The following is an 11,879-nucleotide window of genomic DNA, read 5'->3' as shown; positions in this document are numbered from 1 at the left end:
CTTTTCTGTGTGTGGTCTTTCAATGCATTATTCATGGCTCCCTCCTCTGTATCTCCAGCACTCCATTCATACCTAAACCCATCCATGAATCATGTTGTGTTGTAATTATACATATTCAGGTTGGCCTCCTCCTTAACCCTTTAGACCATGCCCCTTTGCGGACAGGAACCAAGAATAACAAATTCATCTCTAGATCCTTAGCATTATATACAGTGACATTATATAATATGGACATAGGCTTTTCGTTGAATGAATGAATAAATGAGCTTGACTTCATTGTTTGAGTCAAATAATTCATACCTCATAAATTCAATAAATGTATAATATTTTTCAGCCTGCCCAATTTCTGAAATGTAAACATCAAAAATGCACGGCTCAAGTAAGTCAGAAAGAGAAAAATACCGTGTTTCACTTAGATGTGGAATCTAAAATATGGCACAAACGAACCAATCTGAAAAACAGAAACAGACTCACAGACATAGAGAACAGACCTGTGGTTGCCAACGAGGAGAGAGGAGGAAGTGGGATGGATGAGGAGTTTGGGGTTGGTTGATGCAAATTATGGCATTTAGAATGGATAAGCAATGAGGTCCTGCTGTACAGCACAGCAAACTATACCCAATCTCTTGGGCTAGAACATGATGGAAGATAGAATGAGGAAAAAAGTGTATATATGTACGACTGGGTCATTATGCTGTACAGCAGAAATTGACACAACCCAGTAAATCAACTATACCTTAATAAAAATAAAGTATTTTTAGAAAATGCACTGTTCAATGAATTGGCATCAACAATGCTATATAACCAATCCCACAGCCAGGAAACACAACATGACCGGCACTCCTGAAGATCCCTCTGCCCCATTCCAATCAGTAATCCCCTCCAGTAATAACCATTTTTCTTACTTTCTAGCATCAGAGATCAGCTGTGCCTGTTTTTGAACTTGACATAAATGAAATTATACAAAATATTTTCTTTTGTTTGCGCTTCTTTCACTCAACGTTATGTTTGTTGGTTCATCTGTGTTGCTGCATGTACTTGGAGTTCATTTATTCTCCTTGCTGGATAGCATTCGCTTGTATGAATATACAACAAACATATCTCTTCCTGGTGAATGGACATTTGGGCCATTATGGATAATCCACTATGAAATTTCTTGTACAAAGCTCGCGGTGGACAGAGACACACACTTCTGTTGGCTATTAGTGGATTAATCAAGGTCTTTAGCCAAGAATCAGGAATTGCATTCCATAGCCACGCTCATGGAAAGTTTAATACGTAGAATTATTAACTAGTAACAGAGGATTAGTTACCATAAGAAACTCCCAAGATTATGGGACTAGCAGTGACAATTTAGGACTGAAGCAGACAACACGGGGAAGGAACAAATTTGGAAGTGGGCCTTCTCTCCTGCAAATTGAGACTTGAGCTTTACTGAAAACGGCGGTTCAGTAGGGTGATGATAAAACTAGCTATGAACCACCCTCTGAGGTCCAGCTGGGGCACTGGCCAATGCATCAGGAAGCGGCTGTACTTTTCAGGAAGCTGGTTGGGGCTCTGGCAGAACTTCCTGGGAACCCCTGGAAAGGTACCACCGAATTCACTGAGGTGAGTGCCACAGAATGTCCCATGTGCTGCAGGGACAAGAAGAGAGGAAAACCCACCAGAACCAGGAAGGCAAGCTCCCTCCTCCCGCAAAGCTCCTGCAGCACCATCCATGACGAACGTCCATTTTGCGCCACCTGGCAGAGGAGAAAGGTCCAGAGGGTACAGCTTCAGCATCACAAGTGGGCCTTGAGGGATGGATTTTGAGCTGGGAGGCTGTACATTGACAGCTGCGACCCCCAGAGGGTTTTTTCTTTGGGGGGGGTTCATATCAATGGCAATATTTTAATTGTTTCATCATAAAAGCAAAATCATGAAGTGCAGGCAAAGCTTCATCTCCCAGGCTTTTTCTGCTTTCCCTTCAAGTTCAAAATTCTGGCCTCTTTGAATGAATAGCAACATCTTCGACAGCAGCTGGGCTCAATGTGTTTAAACCTTCACATGATCAGCTTCCCTTGTGAGGAAGGACCAACTGCCTTGAGAATGTTCATTATTTTTGCCCCCCTGTTGTCAGCGGGAAAAAGCTGTCAAGGTTGCATTAAAAGCCATTTTTTGTGTCTAGCTCCAGCTACTCAGACATATTTTGAATCATTTATTAAATCCACTTAACACCAAGTTGTTGACAAAAAATTAAGTAAGCGGACTCCAGTGGGACACTGCTTGACAAGTGTCCTCAAGTTGACAATCCTAAAGAGATGTGTCACTGGATTTTTTAAAAACCCTCTTTTCATATCTATCACGTAAGGATGATTTTCTCCTCTGTCACATAAAGCTGGAGATGCTTGGAGCCATGCGTGGAAAGGCATGCCATGCATACACGTAAAGTGCTATTTATAAAGCCATATATTTCTGTTACTTGTTTCATAGGTCAGATTCAAGCAATGTACTGGTGTGTTGATAAATTTATGTAATCATGCTTCTTCTAGGATGTTACTCAAAGACTGATGACCTTTCTCAGAGTACTCTAGTTAAGGCACATAGTTTTGGCGGGGGAGGAAATTTTCTCAACCAGAAAGTTAGTGGCATAAGGGCAAGGACTTTGTCTTAATTAGCCATGGTACCCTCCACATCTAGATGGCATCTGGCTCGTAACAGATGCTCAGTGTGTATAGATGGAAGGTAGAAAGGAAGAAAGAAAAGAATGAAGGGAGAGAGGGATGGAGAAAGAGGAGGAGGGAGGAAGAGAGGGAAGATGAAGGACCACTAGAAAAAAACAGCTCCAATTAAAGAAACTTATATATAAGATAGGTGAGAGGTTGAAAATGGTACCTCCAGGAAGAAATTACTAAGCCGGGGAGTTCCTACTGTGGTGCAGGAGAAGTGAATTTGACTAGAAACCCTGAGGTTGTGGGTTTGATCCCTGGCCTCTCTCAGTGGGTTAAGGATCTGGCGTTGCCATGAGCTGTGGTGTAGGTCACAGACACAGCTGAGATCGTGCATTGCTGTGGCTGTGGTGTAGGCTGGCGGCTGTAGCTCCAATTTGACTCCTAGCCTGGGAACCTCCATAGGCCGTGGGTAAGGCCCTAAAAAGCAAAATAAAATAAAATAAAATAAAATAAAATAAAATAAAATAAGGAAAAAGAAAGAGATCACTAAGCAGACAAACCACCTGAAGAAACAGGCCTGTGTGCTGGAGGCCGTGGGCAAGATCCCAATGGTAGGAACTCTGTCTACTTGATCTGTGTGCCTCAGTTTCCCCCTTCATTGTAGCTGAATTGATGTTTGGGAAATTGTACTACAGAAGTGAGGTGGCAAATCTACCTATGAGGAAAAGATACTGTTAAACCACCTTTAGGAAAAGAATGATGTGGGAGAATCAGGTTTTCTGCATCTGGTGTGACAAGTTTCAAAGTTACTGTGTAACGTTCCCCACGCGTGGGATACCCGATACTATTTTAAGGGAATAAAATGAACCCATGACATCTTTTCATTCGGCCTTTTCCCGTCTCGGGTATTAAGCTGTGTTACTAACCCACCTACTGAAACACGCCCTGATGGGCTATCCAGCACATCACTGGGACGAGCCCAGTTTCTCAATGCTTCCACACGGAGGCCACCTACCCCTCCGTCAATTATGTGACATAAATAGGGAGCATTATTCCCAGGAGAAAAATCTGAAGGTCAGAAAGTTTCAATGCATTTGCTAAGGCTCACAACTGTGAATGCACGTGGGCCAGGCAGGTACATGTGTGAAACTGACAGCAAAACATGAATTTGTTGGTGTCAACAGACTGTCTGGATACATTCAAATTCAAATCACTGAAACTGTATTGTTCGTTGTGGTAACGGGGATGTTAACACACCATGTGCGGTGTGCCTCTCAGCGGTACTAAATACATATACATTGTTGTGTCACCGTGCCTCCATCCTCCCCCAGAGCTTTTTTCATCTTGCAGAACTGAAACTCTGTACCCATGTAACAATCATTCACCCTTCCTTCCTCCTCCAGCCACTGGCAACCACCATTCTAGCTTCTGCTTCTAGGAATTTGAGTACCCTTGCTGGAAGGAGACACTTGCTGGAAATAGAATCATGTAGCAATTGCCTTTTTGTGACTGGCTTGTTTCACTTACCATAACCTCTTCAAGGTTCATCCATGCTGTAGCCCGTGTCAAGGTCCTTCCCTTTCAAGGGTGACGAGTATTCCATTGTCTGTAGACACCACATTTGTGTATCCATTCATCTGCTGAGGGTCATCCGATGGCTTCCACCTTTCAGCGATTGTCAGTCATGCTGATGTGAACGTGAGTGTACAAATATCTCTTTGAGACCCTGCTTTCAATTTGGGGGAGCACATACCTAGAAGGAGAATTGCTGGATCAGATAGTAATTCGATGTTTAATTTGTTTGTGGGACCATCATACTATCTTCCACAGCAGCTCCCTTTTTTGGGGAGTTCCCACTGTGGCACAGCAGGTTAAGGATCTAGTGTTGCTGCAGCTGAGGCATAGGTCAAAGCTGCAGCTCAGATTCAATTCAAGGCCCCTGGAACTTCCATAGGCCATGGGTGTGGCCAAAAAATTTCCCTTAATTCCCTTTTTTCTGCCTCCTCACCAGCACTTATTTTCTTTTGTTTTTTTTTTTTTTTTAATTGTAGCCATCCTAATGGGTGTGGGGTGGTATCTCATGGTGGTTTGATTTGCATTTCTCTAATGATTAGTGACATGAAGCATCTTTCCATGTGCCCACTAGCCATGCGTCTGTCTTCTTTGGAGAAATAGTGCATTCAAGTCCTTCAAATTCACATTTTTAAAGCATGAAGCTTTGAGCCTGATTCTTTCTGCAGGCCAATGGCTTGTGAGTCCCAATCATGCCCTAAGTGACAGAGGCGGGACAAGGAGGAGGTGGCAGCCCTTGACCAGCCCTCATTTGAACCTGCTCAGTTTGCTCCACCATCTCAAGGCCCCTTTTGGGCTGATGACACTTCTTACTTTTTCTTCATTAAAAATTTTTTTTGTAGATTTATTTTTGATTTTGTAATACACTCAAATGGTACAAAATTCAAAAGGCACAAAGGATTCCAATGTAAAATAATTTCCTTCCCTCTCCTGCACCTCCCTCGCTCAGCAGCCCTACTCTGAAGCCACTATTGTCACCAATGTTTTGTGCATCATTTCATTTACTCGGAAACACATAGGGTTTTTTAACTCAGATACTAATTTTTTTACTTAACAATGTATCTTGGAGAGTGTTCCATATTAGCATTGTGTTATTCTCTTTATTTTTATTTTTATTTTTTTGTCTTTTTGCCTTTTCTAGGTCCGCTTCCCGCAGCATATGGAGGTTCCCAGGCTAGGGGGTCTAAGCAGAGCTGTAGCCGCCAGCCTATGCCAGAGCCACAGCAAAGCCAGATTCGAGCCTCATCTGCAACCCACACCACAGCTCATGGCAACACTGGATCCTTAACCCACTGAGCAAGGCCAGGGATCGAACCCACAACCTCATGGTTCCTAGTCAGATTCATTAACCACTGCGCCATGATGGGAACTCCAAGCATTGTGTTATTCTCTTTAATGACTGCGTAATATTCCATGTGTGGATGTGCTGTCTTTTACTTACACAGTCCCTGCTGCTGCATCTGTAGGTTGTTTCCAGTATTTTGCTTTAACAAACAGCACTGCATTGAATATCAGTGGCCGTATTTTTGAAGAAATGGATAATTGGTCAGGACTCAGCTAGGAAACATGGTCCAGTTAACTGACTGATTCATATTTTAGATTGTAGCATTAATAGTACCAGGTTTTTTCAATGCAACATTATTTACAACAGTCAAGGTATAGAAATAACCTAAATGCCCATGGATAAATGGATAAAGATGCTCTATACACACACATACTCTCACTCACACACACACACACACACACACAATGGAACACTACTCAGCTATAAAAAAAAATAATGCAATCTTGCCATTTTCGACAACACAGACATCCAGGGTATTATGCTAAGTGAATTAAGTCAAAGAGAGAAAGACAAATAGTGTATGATTTCCTTTAGAGATGGGATTTAAAACACAAAAACAAACAAACTTACAAAACAAAACCCAGTCTCACAGATACAGAGACCAGATAGGTGGATTTCAGAGGGGAGCAAAGTTGGAGGTGGGAGGTGTGAGGTGAAATGGGTAAAAGGAATCAAAAAGTACAAGTTTCCAGTTATAAATAAATAAGTCTTGGGGCTGTACAGCACAGCATGGGGAATATAATAAATAATATTGCATTAACTTCATATGGCGACAGACTCACTGTGGTGATGGTTTCTCAATGTATACAAATGAATCACACTGTTGTACACCTGCAACTAATATATATTGTAGGTCAATTATACCTCAAAAAAAAAAACCAACAAAAAACAAAACCCCACCTCCAGGATCCAGCCCTGAATTTGCATATTCATATCACTTGTTTTACTGTATTTATTTATTTTTCTTTGGCTGTGCCCATGGCACGTGGACGTTCCTGGGCCAGGGATTGAACCTGCACCACAGCAGTAACCAGAGCTACAGCAAATGACAATACCAGATTCTTAACCTGTGTTCCACCAGAGAACTCCTGCCTTTCTGTGTTTAAAACTGTTATTTCATTCACTGTGGATTTTTCTGCATTGACTTTGATGTTTTAAAATATTGAATTACACATTATTTATCCTTTTACCACAGTTTAAAAAATGGAAAAAAAAATAGTGCCAGGCTTTCATGAGACTCCCATAGCTAAGGATATGTCTTCCTAAACCTTTTCCCTATAACCTGGTATATATATATATATTTTTTTTTAAAGATACTTTATATACAAGGCAAAATATGCTATATGCCTGAAAACTATAGCCTAACAATTCATCATAGATCTAATATCACTAGGAAATAAATGTTAGTGCCACAAAGGGCAAGATTCCAACTAAGCAAAAATTTCCAGATAGCCTATCGATTTTAGAACGGAAAATTGCACTGAAATAATTTGAACGGAAATCTTCATGCTCTTCCCTGCTTTATCAAACATAATACACAGAACACTGACTATCCTTATCTTGGGCAACGAATAACGAATATCGTGATTTTTGAGTGTCCATTACTGCAGTGTGGCGATTCTTACTGAGTCACTGGATGAACCATGGCCCTGGCGCCCTGATACTAAATGGCCCATTTTCTCCGGGAAATGAGGTCAGGTAAACACTGATCCACGCTCCTCTAGCGCCCTCTAGTGTCCTGTGCTCACCCTTGTCCATCGCCTCACGCACAGTTGAAATTATTTCCTTGCTGGTCCTCCCACCACACCTGCAAGCTCTGTGAGGGCAAGGATGAGCTGCTTGACATTTGTGTACTCAGCTGTCAACAATAGGGCTTAGCCTACAAAAGTCACTTAAATATTTGTTGAGTGAATGAATTATTTAATAGGTGAATGAAGGAGTGAATAGATTCCTGTCTTCCTTTTTTGAGTTCACCTCCCTGCTTTTCGTAGTTTTATCTTCTCTTGCACCATGGCTTTCTTTTTTCTTTTTTTCTTTGTAGAGCTGCACCTGTGGCATATGGAGGTTCATGGGAAAGGGGCTGAATCAGAGCTGCAGCTGCCGGCCTATGCCAGAGCCACAGCAACGCCAGATCCCAGCCTCATCTGCAACCTACACTGCAGCCTGTGGCAACGCTGGATCCTTGACCCACTAATTGAGGTCAGGGATCGAACCCACATCCTCATGGACATTATGTTAGGTTCTTAACCCGCTGAACCACAACGGGAACCCCACTATTGCTTTCTATCCATTAAACGTGTTGGCCTTTGGCCACTGACCCTTCCAACTCTGTAACCTGAGAAACCCCACTCTCTGAGCATGAGATTGGGTTTAAAGGCAAGTTAGAAATGGAGAGCTCTCCATGATTCAAGTTTATCGTTTTAGGGCCTAATCCTTCTGACAGGTGTTTTGGGAATTCAAAGACATATTTTGTGTTCCTTAGAGTTCTTAGGTTCTGAATAGAGTTGTCAGGCTGCCGAGTGCTGGGTTAGAAAGTGATTGCTGAAAGGTAAGTCTACAAAAATTCACTAGGAGACGGGTTATGTGGCATCACAATGCTAGGAAGTACGGGATGGTCCACCACAAGTCTTGCCTGTGCTAAGGGCTTAATACGGATCGGCTGATTGATCAGTGAAAACTGCAGAGGTCTGCTGCCCTCACTTATAACAGCTGACACATACGGAGGACTTAATGCTGGATGCCTTTGCCAAATTATTTCATTCAATCCTCATAAACATTCAATGAGATAGGCATGGGCACTGCGATGATCTCCTTTTTCTAGAGGAGGCAAGCGAGGCTGAGAGAGATTCAGAGACATTTCCAAGGTGGTATTGCGTTGTGAGCCTGGCTAACAGCCAGATCTGTCTGACACGCGAGACCAAAGTCACAACTGCGCTGCTCCACTGAGCCATGGGGTTTTCCGTTTCAACAGAGAGACAAGGCAGACACACAGGAGACCACCAATGCGTCTCAGTACACTCCAGCTATAACCCAGCCCCCGGGACCTCTCTTCTACTCACCCACCACGCTTCCCTGGGCAACTGCTCTCCAGCCACCCTGGGCGCCCTGCCGTTCCTGCAGGAGGCTGAGCACATTCCTGCCCCAGGGGCTTTGCACTTCCTTCTGCCTAGAACCACCCTCCTCCAGGTATAGCCATGGCTTTCTCCCTCATTTCATTCTATTTTGTGCTTAAATGTTACTTTCTCGGAGAGGCCTTTCTTGACCATCATGTTAAAAGAACACCCCTTGACTTTCTATATGGCCCTTTCCTGCCCTTTTTTTTTTTTTTCTGTATTTTACCATTCCCTAACATGATTGTAATTACCTTTTGATAGAAGTTTTATCTTCTGTGTCTTCTGCAAGATAGTAGATGCCAGGAAGCTCTGTGAACACCTCCAGCAACAAGAACCGTACCTGGTACACAGGAGCCCTCAATACCTGTCGCAGGAAGGAATGAAGATAATTAAGATAATTGGTCTGAAGATAAGTGATACATATTGAACAGCAGTTCTATGCCAGGCATTTTGCCAGATGGTCTACGTTATCGCATCTCATGTATCTGCCACATCCCCATGAGAGATCTTTCCTCTCATTTTGCAAACACAGACAAGGAAACTGAGGTTTAGAGAAGGCTGCATAACCTGCCCCTGGGCAGTCTGTGGCTGAGCTGGGATCTGGACACACCCTTTCCTGCTATGGATTTTGTCCTGAGAGTTCATTCTCCCGGGGCTTGTTTTTCTGGCAGAACTACAGTCTATACGTCCAAAACATTTGGCAAAAAGTTGTTTTTCTTCCATTCTGTACTGATTTCAACAAGTTCTAACAGGACAGAGAAGATACCTGAAACAGACTTTTCAAGCTTCGGCCCAATGTCCAGAGCACAGCTCTCCAGGGTCAGAACACAGGACGGCTGCTGGGCCAGACCCATTTCCTCCAAGATGCTTCAGCTCCTCCTACTTTTTCCCAGCCATGATAGATGGTTTATAAAGAACAAATAACTCTGTGAGCAGTCATGAGCAGCGTGGTTGGAGGATTGCCATGACCGAGAAGGTTTTGTGTTCCTGCCCACCTCTTGATACAAGGAGAGCTTGTTCCTATGCAGAATGTTTTCCGCAGTTTTCCATGATGTGTCAACAGGTCTTTTTCCAAGTGTGGCTTTTGCATCCTGTTTTCCTTGAGCTGCTCTGATGGCTGGAAGTTATATCATGCCCTGGGCCTTGATGCAACTTGATCATGACTTGATGCAGTCATGACTGCCCCTGATCTCCTGGTGGAGAATACTCTGACTGTGGACCTGGATGATTCCATCTTTGATCAAACCTACCCTCATTCGCCTAGCTTGGTCTAGAGGGGAAGGGTTGGGGGGGCAGTTCTTTCCTGCAAAATCAGAACCCAGAATTAATATCAACTCTGTTTTCCCTGAGGCACCAATGTGGTAATTTCGGGTTTTGTCAAAAAATGAAGGTTTTGGCACTTCTTTAATAACAAACCCTGTAACAATACAGATGCTCTTTTTGTCATTGCTGTAGACTCAGCATTTCGCTCCCTTCCTAGACCCCCGACACCCACAATTTCATCAAACAATGAGGAGGGTGGTACAGAGGAGTGGGGGTGGATTTGAAAAGATGAAATTCTAGCGTGCTCAGCATCAGATGATCGCTGAGAAAGCAGGTGGCAGGTCATCCTGAGATGCCACGAGTTGACGAGGCAGCTGGGGGAGTCCAGGAAACGAGCGATTATGTGAAGCTGCTTTGCTGTGGGGCAGTCGTCACACACACAGATCCACCTGGTGGACCTCAGAATCCGCAGCTCTGTGATTCCTGGACAGTGAAATAGAAGCTCAGAGAGGTTGATAGTTCACCTGAGGTTACATACCTAAAATTCACTTCTCTGTTTAAAAACCTTCATCGGGAGTTCCCATCATGGCTCAGTGGTTAGCAAATCCGACTAGGAACCATGGGGTTGCAGGTTTCATCCCTGGCCTCATTCAGTGGGTTAAGGATCCAGCGTTGCGGGGAGCTATGGTGTAGTTAGCAGACGTGGCTCCGGTCTGGCATTGCTGTGGCTGTGGCGAAGGCCGGCAGCTATAGCTCTGATTTGACCCCTAGCCTGGGAACCTCCATATGCCGCGGCTACAGCCCTAAAAAGATTAAAAAAAAAAAAAGAAGACCAAAAACCTTCTTTCCAGGCACCCTATCTTCCCAGCCTCACCTCACATTCTCCATGCGCTGCTACCCGGCCTTGGTCATGAGAAGCGCCTGCGCCTCCCTGAGCATGCGCAGGCCACCTTTCTCCAGCCTCGCTGCGATCCACCTTTTATTTCCGTCTCCAGCGCCTTCCTATTAGAACCACCCGGAGAATGTCTGCTCATTTCTTTAATTCTGCTCAGGTGTGACCTCCTGGTCTAGGCAGTTCCCCTTGACTTCAGCCAGTTAGCACTTCCTCTAAAAACTCCTATGGCACCTCGTGCTCTGTGTATCCTCCACGATGCTGCACAAATCTGAGCACTGGCCATTTCCAGACTAGCATGCCTCAGGGGCTCTCTATCGCCCACAGAGTGAGGTCCAAAGCGTGGCATCTGATCTGTGGCCCTCCTGCTGTGCGCCCCCACCAAACCTTTGCTTCTAGAACTGCATTGACTAGTGTGGTAGCTGCTAGCTCCATGTGGCTATGTATGTTTAAAGAATTTAAAAATAAATAAAACGGAAAATTCAGTTTAGTCACATGAGCCCCATTCCAAGTACTCGATAGAAACACGTGGCTTGTGGCTGCCATTGGATAGGTTGAGAGAACATTTCCATGGTCAGAACATCAGAATACAACGGAAAGTTCGAGAAGACAGCGAAGTCCTAGAGCCATCTACCCCTACTTCCGGTACCATTTCTGTGCCTTTGCTTGTGCTGGTCCCTCTGCCTAGACTTCCGTGTCCCTCCTTATTCTCCTGCGATGATGAATCTCACACCTCCCTCAATATAAGTTCAGGCATCATGTCCTCCAGGAACCCTGCTGTGAATCCTGACTGGGTTGGGTGCCCCCGTCTGGATTCTTACAGCTCTTCTGCCTACCCCTCTCATAGCACGTACTCTCTTGGGCAGTCGTGTGTCCAAAGTGGAAGGACCTCCGGGGCAAGAAGTTGGCTCTATAGAAGCAGGGCTGTGCTAATCTTTTTCAGCACTGGAAATTTAGTGCTTAGCAAAATAATTGGTACCTAATAGTGCTCATTAAATTCTTGCTAAATGAGTGAGTGAATGACTGTAGGTGGGCAGAAGTAA

General features: G+C 44.1%; 1 long non-coding RNA gene across 2 annotated transcripts in view; it reads right to left on the bottom strand.

Moving 5' to 3' along the window:
* Positions 1 to 1,255: 1,255 nt before the first annotated feature.
* The window catches only part of LOC106506773 (uncharacterized), a 73,481-nt gene continuing 62,857 nt past the window's right edge, over positions 1,256 to 11,879 (bottom strand). The window contains exons 1-3 of one of the 2 annotated variants that reach the window (XR_014833822.1): positions 8,933 to 9,054; positions 4,179 to 4,404; positions 1,256 to 1,742 (exon numbers count right to left, since the gene is read on the bottom strand). This is a non-coding gene — a long non-coding RNA (uncharacterized LOC106506773). Of the gene's footprint in view, positions 1,743 to 4,178; positions 4,420 to 8,932; positions 9,055 to 11,879 lie in introns of those variants that run through there. The other variant, XR_014833820.1, reaches the window with a different exon arrangement.

The sequence above is a fragment of the Sus scrofa genome, chromosome 18, assembly GCF_054392235.1.
Source record: "Sus scrofa isolate SSC_HxYL_T2T_F1_AM1 chromosome 18, Sscrofa_HxYL_maternal_Yorkshire_Landrace_v2.0, whole genome shotgun sequence".
Classification (NCBI taxonomy): domain Eukaryota; kingdom Metazoa; phylum Chordata; class Mammalia; order Artiodactyla; family Suidae; genus Sus; species Sus scrofa.
Note: the sequence above shows the minus strand (reverse complement) of the source record. Positions and strands in the feature narration are given on the sequence as shown.